Source organism: Tachysurus fulvidraco, chromosome 18, assembly GCF_022655615.1.
Source record: "Tachysurus fulvidraco isolate hzauxx_2018 chromosome 18, HZAU_PFXX_2.0, whole genome shotgun sequence".
In the NCBI taxonomy this organism is placed as follows: Eukaryota; Metazoa; Chordata; class Actinopteri; order Siluriformes; family Bagridae; genus Tachysurus; species Tachysurus fulvidraco.
In genome coordinates, this window is record NC_062535.1 from 11,487,854 (window position 1) to 11,502,078 (window position 14,225).

Here is a 14,225-nt window from a genome sequence, read left to right on the forward strand (position 1 = left end):
GTTCTGCTGTATATTTCAGACAGAGCTGAACATATTGCATTGACATTGTGCACGCACAGGCTCCACCCACCCACCCTTCCCCCCTCCCGCGCACATCTCGTGTTTCCCCTTCCCCCACTTTCCTCACCACAATCCTAATTCTTTTATTTTTTTATTGTTATTGCATGTGCATTTTGACAACATTAGCTCTCCTTTTCATATGCGTTACACATCTCTTTAAATATATCACGATGACCACATGTATCGTGAATTCGGTATCCTAATTCCCCCCATCCCCCATACACACACACGCACACACACCCCACGCGCACGTGGTCGTATGGGGATTGTGCGAAAGGAGGAAGGTGAAAATGGTAGGAGGAGGGTGAAAGTGGTGGGAGGGTCGGGCACAGTGAAACGATCCCCATAAAGTCGTTCTTGCATGGGTTTAGTTGATATATGACACATCTGAGAAGCGTCAATACAGTTGACTCTAACATAACATGTATATACACATAACACTGCTTATATATGCATATCGTTACAGACAATTACAAGCATTATTACCAGTATTGCATGTTAATAATGTCTCTGTATGAATTCTAAAACATTTCAATACGATATCGCGGTTAAAACGATATCAAACTACAATATATGGAAACATATATATATATAAATATATAAATATATATAACACAAACGATAGATAATTTCATAGTAACTCGTGCACGTTGTTACACCATTCACAATTTATAACAATTTGTTTGTTCATTTTAGCTCATATAGCGTCATTTATTTTGTTTTTTCTGCTAAACTCTCTCCAGCAGGTAGGAGGTAGTCGTTTTCTCTCAATCGCTTTGCTCTCGCACAGACCTTCCCCCCTCCTTTCGGAACTGCTCTCGAGCGCGCGAGAGAGGAAGAGCGCTCGAGACTATACACTGTTTCACCCAGACCGCGGTCACACGCACACGCACACTCACACACACACACACACACACACACACACACACACACACACACACACACTCACTCCTACTGTCTACAGTCAGTCCACTTGTGTGTTTGTGTGACTGTATGCAATTCCGTCACCCTTACGCGTTGACGAGTCGCGCTGTAAGCCTGGTACTTGCAAATCAGGAACTGAATCAGTGCATGTAAACAATAACAAAAGCAAAGACCAGATATTTGCTCATGCTTTCTGGACGTACCGGTAAAAAGTACACGCGCATCGCCGGTCTAAACACGGTGAGTTTTTGCACTTAACCAACTTCGTTCGCTGTTTTCTAAAATGCATTTTTAACACTACTGCATTTTTGACTGTTTATCAACATTTCAGTCCCATTCGTTAGTTTTAATTGTTTCAGCCATTTTACACGTCTTTTGAATACAACTGTTAACCCTGTTACTTGTGAAGGTCCTGATATTCTGATATTGCATTACTTAATCCAACAGTAACCCTGACGTTTATATATTTTTGTTAGATATGCATTAGCTGCTAAATGGAATCAACCAACAACCAATCATTTTTAAGTTATTGCAAGTTATCATTTTAGAGCACAATTATTTAAGACACTGAAATGTAATGACACTGTAATGAGTTAACCTTAACATGGATGTGATTGTGCAATGGCATATAATTACTGTGCCCCTTGCAACAAGTTGCCATCATATTGAGTCCTTTAGACATGTAGGTAGTTATGGTACTTTAATGGTGAATACAATTTTCCTGGCAGAAAGTGAATTATTTTCCAGTGGCCCACTGGAAGCAAATGAGAACCAAAAATGAATTAGCATACGCCAGGTCAAGTTCATGCAGAACTTGTTAAAATCTAAATTTAGATATAGGTCAAATTTATGAAGAACTACTTAAAATCTAGATTTTAGCTTGAATAATTTTATTTAATTGTCTGGTGTTTGTTCAAAAAACACTCTTTAAATCTTGAATTTTTCAAGCCACATTTGAATGTAGTTTACAATTTGTCACACCGTTTGGTGTGTGCAGTGCTTGATACAAGATATTTGCATTTTGACTAATGCAGACAAAAACCCAACAAGACCCTAGTTTAAAGGTGGACCATAAACTGCTTAAATACAATACTTTGGGTACAATACATGTTTAGCATGTGGTCTGTGCTGAAAACAACAGAATGTTTCAGATATGTAAAACACACCCCCAAATAAATGTGAACAATTTTGAGTATTTTAATAATTTTTGTATTATTTCTAATGTCTGTATCTTCAAGGGGATTAAAATAATTTTCAATGTTCTCAGGTTCCTCTAATTTCTCAAATGCACACATTCAACATGTTCACAGATAAGAAAAATGGAATAATATAACTGTGAGGTGGAATCTGTTGCAAATCTGCATTAAATGCTGCGATGAGCTTTTGAGAAAATCTCGGCATGTAGAAACGTATGCTCAAGGTGGTACCTATATGTTTCCCAATGGCCCTGGTGGTTAATAAATGGTAGGCTTTAATATAACATTCATAACTATCGTTATTAACATTAGATTTTCTATTACCTTGAATCTGTTCTACTTTGGTGTGTCTACTGTCCCTTTTGGAATGGCAATGTCTGTCAGTGAATATTGGTATCAAGATGGTAAGGTATAATGTTTTCTTTTATAAATATTTTTTAGGGGTTGTACCATATACTTATATCATTGGGTGTGTGGCTTTTGGAAATTTGGAATAAACTGTGATGGAAAAACAGTCACTTACAAGTTACATGTTCTAGCAAGCTGGGTGCCTGCAAGGCTTGTTGCCTGGTGGCCATGACCCTCTATTGTATTTAATAAAATGTTTTTGATTATCATTTGGCTATGGCCTGGCAATCTACTTAGTAGTAAAACCACAGTAAAAACACAGTCACATTTGTGACCTTCCTTTCTACTCATCTTCAAGACTTCCAGGGCAGTTTCTCGTGGGTCTACTGGAGGCCATATTTTAGTAATTCCAAAAGTTCCTAACACATACTGATAGGGCACCCTCAGAAACAGCTATGATACTGTACTTTATTGAGGAGGAGAATCACTTATGTTCACCATATAATACATAGGGTGTGATGAAGCAACATTAAACCTGTGAAATGTGGTGAAGGTAGACATGATGTGCATGTTGCCACTTTGCATGCCACACTTTGGGTGCTGCCCTGCAGGTAGCGAGAAAGGTAGCAATATTGATTGCCCCTTATTGAATGGAAGAAGGACCCTGTTGCCTTATGGTCAGGATTGCATGAAAAAAGAGACCATGGATCCCCTTAATGGTGCTCTCTAAAGCACACAAACACTGAGAAGACACCTGCAAGCCAACTGTCCCCTTGTCGCCATGTATTGCTTGAGAACCATCACAGGATACCTGACTGTCATGGGTGCATACTCATCTACAAGAGAAGATAAAAAGATTCATGGCAGCAAGTTAACATGACAGCAAGTCCAGGTTCAGCCACACTGTGACATGTTTTTTTTTTTTTTTTTGGGGGGGGGGGGGGTCCCTAGAATTTAAATGTGGTACAACTGGCATTTAGTTGGAATTTGGACACAAGTATTTTACCATTTTAGATCATGCCACTATGCTGAAATAGCTCCAAGACTCCAGACTCGGTATGTGGTCTCTTGTGCCACTGTGACCCCATGTTTTGTCTGATGGGTAGCAGATGAACAACAGGTAAAACCATGGCCTGTTCAGCCAGGTTGGGACTATTGTTGATTTCATAGTCTGTCGGTAGTTTCCTGTAAATTTGGCCAGGCATGCCGCATTCTGGCCCCAAAAGCCCCTACCTCTGCCATGTCTGTGGACCACAATGATTATTGACTCTGTCCACAAACTGTGGTTTTGCTGTATATGTTCTAAATGAGCTAGATCACCTTCTGCCAGTCCTCAGGTACATTCTTCCAGCAAGCTCTTGATGCAGAAGTTGTGCATCCGTCCACTTTGAGAGCTTGTTCATTCACCTTAGCAACATGTGCTGCTATGCAATTGTTGTGATTTCTCCTTTCTATTTTTTGAGTGCCTCAAAATTTGCAGTGGCCCAACACCTCTGGCTCGGTCAGTGAGCAGTGAAACCAGCACGGTAACCAGCACTGTAGTGGCTTGATGGTGCTTGGTTTGTTGCTTCCAACAGCCTTGCCAAGAGTAGAAATTTGGCAGATTTCCTGCAATTTATGGACTACGTCCATAATCCTGACAGCTGGCATATGGCACTGCACACTCTTCTTGTGATTGTACCATAACGATCACATGTGAGATTAGGAGCTCTTTTTGGCTTGTCACCTATGAGAAGAGATCACATAAAGACCCAGGCATTGCAGGGGCATCGAGGAAACTCTTCTTCAGTTTGTGAACACTTTGGATGCAACAGCAAACCCAAAGAACTTTACTGGTATGTCACTCCACTCCTGTGATAAGATGCCACAGCATTTGGGATGTGGAAATATGGTTTTTGGACAATGGGCAGTGTGGTCTGGAGCCACTGACTTGATGTTATCAAGATACCATCAACTTTGCAGTTGGGAAAACCAGTCTAGTTCAACCATGTATTTTTCAGAAATGTCCTCTGGAATCTTCAATGGAAGTTTGGTCATAACATGCACCACCATGTAATCACACTTATTTTTTTGATTGTTGCAGTAGCACCAATATTGGTGTGTGTGATATCCTGTGCAACTGTCTCTATCTTCTGTTTCTGAAACACAACTTAGTAGGAGGAGGGTGGCTTGTACAAGGGCACCTATCCATGACCTGCTGTTTACGTTTACACAATCATCTTTTGTGTGCCGAAGATCTTTATAGGTACTAGAAGGCTGTACTCAAGGTGTTTTAAGTTGGCCTTCTTGTCATTAACTGACCCAGTGATTTACACTTTCATGGATGGGAGCACTGACCCAAGGATCTCTGTTGCCATTTTCCCATTATAGGCAGGAACTGCTGGCATTACACAGCACCCAAAGGCTCGAAACTTTGTACAAAGGTTCATCAGCCTGTACCAGTGGTGAGGCCCCTGCTCTCTCTATGACATTGAGCTCAGCCCCAGGGTTTCTGCATTTGCCACTGTACCCAGTATGCATGTCTTGTTATCAGACCACTCATTCAGTATGCTCTTAAACATGCACAGAGCTTTTTAATGAAACAGGTCCATTAAGTCAGCAGAATTTATCAGGATCTCAGATGTGTCAATTGGCCCTAATTCCAATCCTGCATCTCATTCACTGCTGCTGAGCTGCAACCAACTCCAAGAATGTGTTATGAGTGCATCAGCCAAGGTGGCCATCTATTTTAGAGAATCAAGCTATCAAATTCACCGGAATGGCATCAGACTTTGTCACTGTAGGTGAGGCAGCTCTGCTAAGTTTGTCCAAACTCTCTCTTTCTTGTGCTGCTGCATTACCACTAACAGCACTTGCATTGGGCCAATGTATTTTGGCAGCTTCATTGAATTTAACCCTTACATTTCTATTGGGGCTGAACAGGTAAGCCCCAGTTTTTGTTGCAGCACTGCAAGAAAGCAGCTTATTTTCTGCTATTTGCTTCACTCGCTATGGCAAACTCCAACATGGAAGGAGGGTAATGGGTATTTACATATTCTGTTTCCATACAGAGGTGTTTCTCATATGGTGCCATATCATATTTCATATCGTGGTATCGTTATGGTGCAGTTAGGTCAAGACTGCGAAGGTGCTTATCAAACTGGTTCACAATTGTTGCCAATTGTGTACATCATTCAAGTCTATTGGGCATGGCATCCTGCCCTTAAATGAGGTTTGCATAGTTAGCTTGGCTAAACCAATAAACAGTTTTGTACTCATCCCACATGAGTTGATGGTCACAAAGTGATCACTTGTGGTACTTAGATGGAAAAAAATAACATAAAAATAACATGGGTAATTTAATCAATTAAAGTACCGAGAGCATGAATATCCATACAATGCATGATGATACATGTAGATCGGTTCTGAATGCCTAAGCTATTCGAGTTTAGCATGATTATGGTACTCTTTATTAGAAATATTTCACACAGTGCCAGTTAATTAAATAAACATGTGTGTGATTTGTACAGTGTATCAAGTATTTTTTGAGCCTTGCATGTCACATTGCCCCACAACCTCACAGTGCTCTCAGTCCTTCAATCCTGTTATCCTGCCTTCACAAGGTTTCTGCTTGTGTATTCCAGTAGCACATTGACTGGGCACTATGCCTTGTTCTCTCATTGTTTTTGCTTTGAAAGTTACATACCAGAGCTCAGATTTCATTGTTTGACTCCTTGGTCAGTTTTCAGTAATTTTTCAAAATGTACTTTTTTTGCTACATTTTGTAAGCCTATTAGTTCGTTATAATATGATATTATATTTGTTATGTAGTATTTATCATTTAGCAGAGTTTTTTATGTTGTGTATCTTATTAAAAAAAGCACCCCTAGTCTGTATATAATGGTACAGTCTATCCTCCAGTAATTTTCCACTCGCTCGTCTGTATTCACTGTGTTCACTAAGGGGAGGGGCATAACTGTGCATGGCCTTGGTTCACAGGTTGACTGTGCTGCATTTTCCTGTGCACCTCTTGATCTCTATATAAGTCTGTGGATTTGTTTTAGTTGTTTATGGTGAATTAACATTTTCACAAATGGAGCACAGAAATAGAATTTTAAGGACTGGAACTAGGCTTGTACCAGCCATGTCACACATGTGCATAGCTTCACAGCCAATGATGATCTGACTAGATTTTTAAACAGATACTAGTCAGTTTAAGATAAAGACTATGTTACTTCAGTACCCACATGTTTTTCACTTCTGCCTAGCATGCCGGCCAGCTAAGGATCACAACACTTTATCATATTCTTGCTCTCTCAATCCAACTGTAGCTATGGTTAAATTAGAGCAAGGGTCTTCTGGTCTTTGTTGCTATGAAAGCTGTACGTTATTTAAGATTACGATAGACTTTGACAGTGTTATTCCTATCCAACACTTACTTCACAGATGTAGTCTTACTGAATCAAATAGATTACTGGATAAATCATCTTGGTGTTACTGGATGACAGTCCTTTAATTATTTTATTCACGTTATTGAAAAAAATTCAGTTTAGAAATAGATTACATTTGCATATTTGAGCTTGTACAAATTTTAAAAGGCCCTCAGTATAAAAAGAGCTTCTCAAAATTTCAAGAAATAAAACAAGAAAAGTGTGTATACTTTTATTTATACCATTAATCACAGTATAAAAGTAATAAATCACTGAATACATGTAAAGCATATTTCTCTGTGTGAAGAGGGGGAAAGTGAGGTTAGGCTTATAGCTATTCCAGTTTCCTAGCTATTCAATTCTTTCAGTGATTCTGTGCTGTGTTGTGGTCCTCTAAAAACCATGGATAACATTCTAGGTAACCAGAAATGATCGCATAGTGGTACCCTTTATAGCATGTTGAAATCTAGTAGTAATATCAGTAAAAATAGCTACAGATACTGTTGTTTATATGGATTGTATAGAACAAGAAAACTGTATATAAGCAGCTCAGTGACATCAGAATCTACCATAACAGGATTCATTTTAAGGAATGCTGTATTCTTCTCCAGTCTTTGTAACCCCAAACATCACTATTTGTGCTGTAATAAGGATTTTCTTATAGCATATAGCTCAGTTTTTTGCACAAATTCAACCCAACTATGGCCGTTTGAACCATAAAGCCATCATGGCCAGATTTTGTTTCACAATGCTCATGTGACAGAGTAGACATTTTAGGGGATTCTGTGAACATTATTTGCTTAGCAAAGGATATGTATTTGTGATATAAGATATATTATAATATAAACTAAAAAATTAAAACAGACTTTTCAAGTAAAGAGATTTGTCCTGCTGTGGGTGGCAACGTAAAATCAGAGAACAGAAAAGACAAAAAATTTGATGCTACCGCACTGGAGCAGGAATGGCTCACTGAAACAGTTCCTCTGCCACTGAGCCAAGCTGGTGGCCATTTTTGTGTTACAGGAAATTGTAGAGTAAAATGTCTGCCTGGGAAGAGGGGAACTTCTCTTAGCAACAACATTTTATGTGTAGCTGACTATTGCATAAATCATGTAAAAGGTTTAACAGTAAAAGTGTGCTGTTATTTACATCTCGGAAAGAATGAACATTTAATATAGTACAATAACAGACTGCTCCTAGGGATTTTTTCTCATTTATGTCAGGGCCATGTTACATGCAGTACATTTACTGTTATGTTTTTACACAAACTACAACTAGTAACTTCACCTTTTTTGATTACAAGATGAAATTTTGGTGAACATTGTGCAAAGCTGACATTTTTTAGCAAAAATATTTCCACTGCGACCTATTCCCAGTCGGGCAGAAATTATAAATGTTTGTGGTGGTGCTTATGTTTTTGGAAAACAGAGGACGGGTACCAGGTCAGAGCATTATAGCAGCATTCCTGACTAACCCTGCTTTCAGACTAACAAATGAAAAGTTTTCTGTGTTTCTTGTGGGCATTTCAAAGAAGAAACATAGCCAGTATATACATAGTTTGCTGTGTAATTATCACTGTGTTTAGAGTATGTAAAAAGATGAATCCTTTATGTTTTATTGTATTATCCATTATATAGACTTGGTCTGAGGAATTTGGTCAGTTGTTTATTATTAAAATAACAAACAGGATGAGACTATTAGAGATACACAGATTAGCTGTTCAAAACCACAGACAGGTGACACCAATAACATCAATGGCATCTGTCATGGGGTGGGTTATATTAGGCAGCATGTGAACTGCCAGTTCTTGAAGTTTATGTGTTTTGAAGCAGGTAATAATGGGCAAGTGTAAGCGTTTGAGCGACTTTGACAAGGGCCAAATGGTGATAGCTACAGTAGATAACTGGGTCCAAGCTCCTCCAAGGACCACAGGCCTTGTAAGGTGTTCCTGTTAGGCAGTGGATAGTATTTACCAAGAGTGATCCCAAGAAAGGACAACCAGTGAACCAACAAAAGGGTCATGGGTGCCCAAGGCTCCATGATATGCATGGAGAGCGAAGATAGCCCATCTGGTTTGATCCCACAGAAGAACTACTATAGAACAAATGAAAGGGAAATGCTAAAAACATGTCAAAACAAAGAGTGCATTTCAGCTTGCTATATGTGGGTCACTGTAGCCCCTTAACTGTGCCCATACTGACCCCTCTCCACCAACGAAAGTGCCTAGCTTCATGGGCATGAGAATCAGAACTGGATCACAGAGCAGTGGAAAAAGGTGATGTTTTATAAATCACATTGGCACAGTCGTGTACATGTGCATCACTTTACTGGGGAAGAGATGGCACTAGGATGCACTTTGGATAGATAGCCGCTGGTGGAGGCAGTGTGATGCCCTGGTCAGTGCTCTGCTGGGAAACATTGGTTCTTGGCATTCATTTAGGCACATAACCCCTACTTAATCATTGTTGCAGACCACATACTCCCTTTCATGGGAAAAGCATTGATTAATAACAGTGTCCCGTTTTTATCAGGTTAATCAATCCTGCCACACTGCAGAAATTGTTCAGGAATGGCTTATAGCTTATGAAAAAGTGTTCAAGGTTTTGACTTCCCCAAATGAATTCCCCAAATCCAAATCTGATCGAGCATCTATGGGATGTGCTAGACAAACAAGAATGATCATGAGAGGCCTCATCTCACATACAGGATCTGCTGCCAATGACTTGGTGCCAGTTATCAATTTATACCTTCTGAGATCTTTGAGGACTCGTGCCTCGACAGGTCAGAGCTGCTTTCGTAGAACAAGTGGAACCTACACAATATCAAGCAGATAGATTTAACGTTTTTTCACAATTTTTGAAAATCAATAGTTTACTTTGGTTTCATTATATATTAATAGAATTGATATTGTTTTATAGAATGGACCTTTGCAAATTTTTGTAGGCAATATTATAGAGCTTTCTTTGTTAGAGGAAATGGTTTTCATATATTTTATATATAACACAATTATGCTTATAACATAAATTTCGCACAGAAATATCTCTAGGTTATAATTGCACACAAAGTCTCGAAGCAGTTTAGCTCCTTGTGTATGGTTGTCACTGTTTCTAGAAGAAAATGGTACAGTCCAGTATAACTGCCCATCCCCCACTCCACTTTTTTCCCCCTCTCATTATATTTTCAGGATCATGATAAGAGAGAACGACCATTCAAGCTGAATTAAATATACACATTTTTCTTCACCGCTGTTGCTAAGAAACTTTACCATTAATATTTAACATAGATAAAATTCCTGGTGCTTATTAGAGGAATGTAAACAGAATGTTTGGAATAATATTGTGACAACAGGTTTCCCGTATCAGTCATCAAACTCTAAAACACATGAAAGAAGGAAATAGGAAACTACAAATCATCATTTTATCTATAATCTTACTTTTGAATAATTTATGTTAAGGTCATAGTCATTGCTTTTTTAAAATGCTGTATGCAGTGTTAAAATAACGTACTGTAGTCTATGGTTGTCTGTATTTTTCCACTTGGTTAGCTTTTTTTGTGTGTCTATTCAGATGGTGGTTTACTAATTCCTATGTTTGAACCACATCCGTTTCCATATATTTTGAACTAGCTAGGGACGTTTGCTGTTTTATAGTTCATATATGTTCGATAGCATGCTGAAGAAAATCCCGTAGTATCCTGCTGAGGGATGAAAGGAATAGCCAGGGGAATGAAGGACAGCCACAGTGAACTCTGCAGTTTGTAATGTATAGGGGATAGAGAGCCAAGTAGAAATAGGATAAGGTGAGACTTTATAGGCATATGTTTGGTACCCTTCTGGTATATAGTACGTTCCGAACTTCCTTGCCCCTCCCCCTCTGGTTTCTTTTGAAAAGATAGCTGTCATTCTATGTATGTATGTTTGCGTGTTTTGTATTTCAAATCAGAAGATTCTTTATGGGTTTATTACATTGGTTGCAACTTACTTTTTTTTTCAGTTCTTTAAATAATTGAAATATTCAAAATTCAGGAGATCAGTAATCTATTGCGATCCTAGCAGATGAACCAGCATGCTAACTAGCTACTGTGCAATTTAAGAATTAGATAGCATAGATAGCAGAATCGAAATGAGATACTGATACATCGCAAATTTGCACAAGCAGGATTAGCCATTAGATTTTCTTCTTTCAGAAAAAAATTAAGCAGAACTGTTAGATTGGGCTGGTTTAAGGATAGCAAAAAAGAGTGACTGCTGAAATATTAAAAACTCACTAATGTTTTAGGATTTTTTTTTTTTTGCTGTGTGGAACGATAGAGCAAATGCTAATCATTCAGCTTCTCTCCCACCTCATGTTACAGTGCTGCTGCAGGCATGGCTTTGTGGAACAGTTCCTCTCTCCTTGTGCCAGGCTGGTGGCCATTTTGAGTTACTACATGAAACTGTGGCGCAAAATGTCTGCCGGGGGAGGGGAACTTCTCTTAATAATTGAGGGAAATAAATGGAAATATAGCCATGTGATTCAGGGTGTTCGTTTGTTAATGTCAAACAATCTTTTGTTTGGTATTCTGAAAGTCAAAGGCATGATCAATTCATCATTTCTTTTTTAGCTCTGGCTTATTTTCATTTTTATTAATTAAGGAGATCACCTGGAAACACTTAGCACCTAGCGATTTAAAAGCCGTAGGTCAAAAGGCTTTAAAAACCATCTAAAATTCCTTATTTGTTTCTTGTTTGAACGTGTAAAGAAAAATGGAACTCTCAGGAGACAGGTTCTGTTCTTTGCAGAAGTAAAAATAAAAGGTCATGTTTCCTGTGTTTAACATGTAGAATATGTTATTAATATTTATATATTTTTTCACAGGAATTCACACAATTTGATCATCTTTTCTTCTTGACAGCACGTCTTAACCAGTACTAACAATTGCCAAACCAAATCAACTTGTGGTAAGTCTTACTTTCATGGACAAAGGTTATGCTTTTCACTACCCACATGCACCTAACACAAACTTCTACATTCAAAAAATATGACCCATTTATTATTTTGAAACATTAGTGTTTTGCAGTTGTTTAATCAATCTTTTTTTTTTTACTTTCATAGTAATAGTGCCATTTATGATTGTCAGATGCAGCACTGGAATGCAGAACATTTTTTAAGAAACCTTTTAGTAGTATATCATTTGTGTTCCACATTAAGAGGACATGTAGAGTTTGCTGTTTGCTTACTATCTAGGATAAAAAAACAGGGTAAACAAACTTGCAAACTGGAAGTTAAGTTAAATATTTCTTATGAAAACTTTTAACATTTTGCAAATACAACAAACACATGAAATGTGGGTCATTTTTAAATTGCTTGTTTTAGGTAATCTCAACATTAGGCATACCTTAAAGAAACACTAGTAATGCAACTTGCAATACTGAAAGATGAAAAACATTACGATGAGTTCAGACAGAACTTTACATCATTACATAAACGACTGCCTGCTTTTGAAAACGATGGCTTTCTCATCTCTTACTTTCAAAAAGTGACCTATACCGCACTTTAATGAATTATCCTGATTATGAACTTTAGAATGCTAGATATAAGTTAAATAAGAGAGACTAAATTAAGTCATGGTGGTTGTTTTGCAAGTCAGTTAAGGTTTGCCCAGCGGCGATCTAAATAGTGAGTGTGAAATCGTAAATGGCAACTTCGGGGAATGCCAGTCAACCAGTGCAGAATGTTGTTGTTCAGTATCCTCATGGAGGGGAATGTGAAAAAATGGTATAGTTTCTTAAAACATGTGAAGGATCAACCAGAGTGATGGGGTGGAGGAATTAAGAATACACTAAAGGTGGATCAGCAGAGTTGTCATCCAGTCACCATCAGCTCTCTGGGACGTAACGATGTCTATATGTGGTGAAGCATATACAAGTGTTTCACTAAAATTCAAGAAACTCCAGACTGACTCACTGAACCCAAGGCACTTGAATCTGATTACAGAGGTACAGCAGAGACATTTCCATGCTTGTGCTTCTCTTGCCCATCCCTTATATCTGATTCACCAGAAGACAATATTTTAAGACCAGATGGTTGAAAAACTTCTGAAATGAAAGTGTTCTTGCAAAGAAAGCCAAACACTTAATATAAAAACCAACTATAAAACAAGTATAGCTTTGAAGTATTAGAAGATAGGTAATACTTTGAGTAATAAGCATCAGATATACTACGCATGTAAAAATCAGAGCATTGGGAATGCCTGCAACTTGTCTGCTTGTCCTCATTTACTGAGCAAATGCAAAGGCTCTTGCTAAGATGGTGGCCATTTTGTGTTACTGCACTGTCAAGCTGCTCCTATGAAATGGTTGTACGTAGGAGGGGATTTTAAAGGAATCTGGTCAGAAATATGCCACATTGCATTCTGCTCAAACTAATGCTGATGCTTTTGTCAGGTTCATAGATGTTCTGTGCTTCACAGGTTTCAGTGTTCTCTCTCTTGTTTGTTTTTTCTCTTTGGAAATGTATTGTAGCAAAAAAGGAGCATGACGTATTTTTAAGCCAGTCTGTGGTAAACATTAAATGTTTAATGAATTAAATGCATCTCGCCAATGTTTGGTTTATTCTCTGTATTTTTAAAAAAGATATATTTTTATAGAAAATTGTATTTCCTAAACTCTTCAGTTAAGTGATTTTGTAATAGGAGGATCTTGTGTAAAGGACATTTGTTGGGGGAGGGTTTTGTTTAGACAGAACAGGTTTCAGCTGGTTCAAACTGGCTTCTGCTGCATGCCTCTGATTGGCCAGCATTGTTAATATCTTTCTTCTAACACCACTCTTTGCTAAAGAAATCGTATACCAGTGCTCTTTTAAGTATGTTTTACTCTTTTACAAGGCTTGGTATTTTAAGCTTGCTCCCTCACTAAGGTCTAGGTCTGTTAGTTCTGTAGTACCTGACTGTGCACTGTATTATAGGAAACATTTGTGCACTGAGCTTTTATTTTTCATGCATTACGTTTCTTACTTACATCTGCTATAGATTGCCTGCAGAATCTTTTGCAGGATGTCTCACTCCCAGTTTTTAGTATAGCTCTGTACTTTGTGTGTGTCAGGGATGGAGTGTGGTAACCAGGAGGTATAAAATTAATAAAATGCTAAGTCTTTTCAAACTTGCGTCTTGTGATTATACTGTTGAATATTTTTTTTTTCTCAATGTGAAGAATAGTCTATATTGAATCCAATATTACATTTTAATTATGGGTTTAAAAAATGGCATTCAAAGACACCCCCTTGTACTGGTAACATTTGGTATAACCCTG

General features: G+C 38.1%; 1 protein-coding gene across 7 annotated transcripts in view; it reads left to right on the plus strand.

The window, feature by feature from the left end:
- Nucleotides 1–956: 956 nt before the first annotated feature.
- LOC113648734 (activating transcription factor 7 interacting protein) overlaps nucleotides 957–14,225 on the plus strand; it is a 39,954-nt gene continuing 26,685 nt past the window's right edge. For 4 of the 7 annotated variants that reach the window (XM_027156052.2, XM_047802954.1, XM_027156066.2 and 1 more), the window contains exons 1-2: nucleotides 957–1,224; nucleotides 11,794–11,876. The gene's annotated coding sequence lies outside the window, so the exon portion shown is untranslated. Of the gene's footprint in view, nucleotides 1,225–11,647; nucleotides 11,702–11,793; nucleotides 11,877–14,225 lie in introns of those variants that run through there. The other 3 variants (XM_027156057.2, XM_027156065.2, XM_027156053.2) reach the window with 2 other exon arrangements.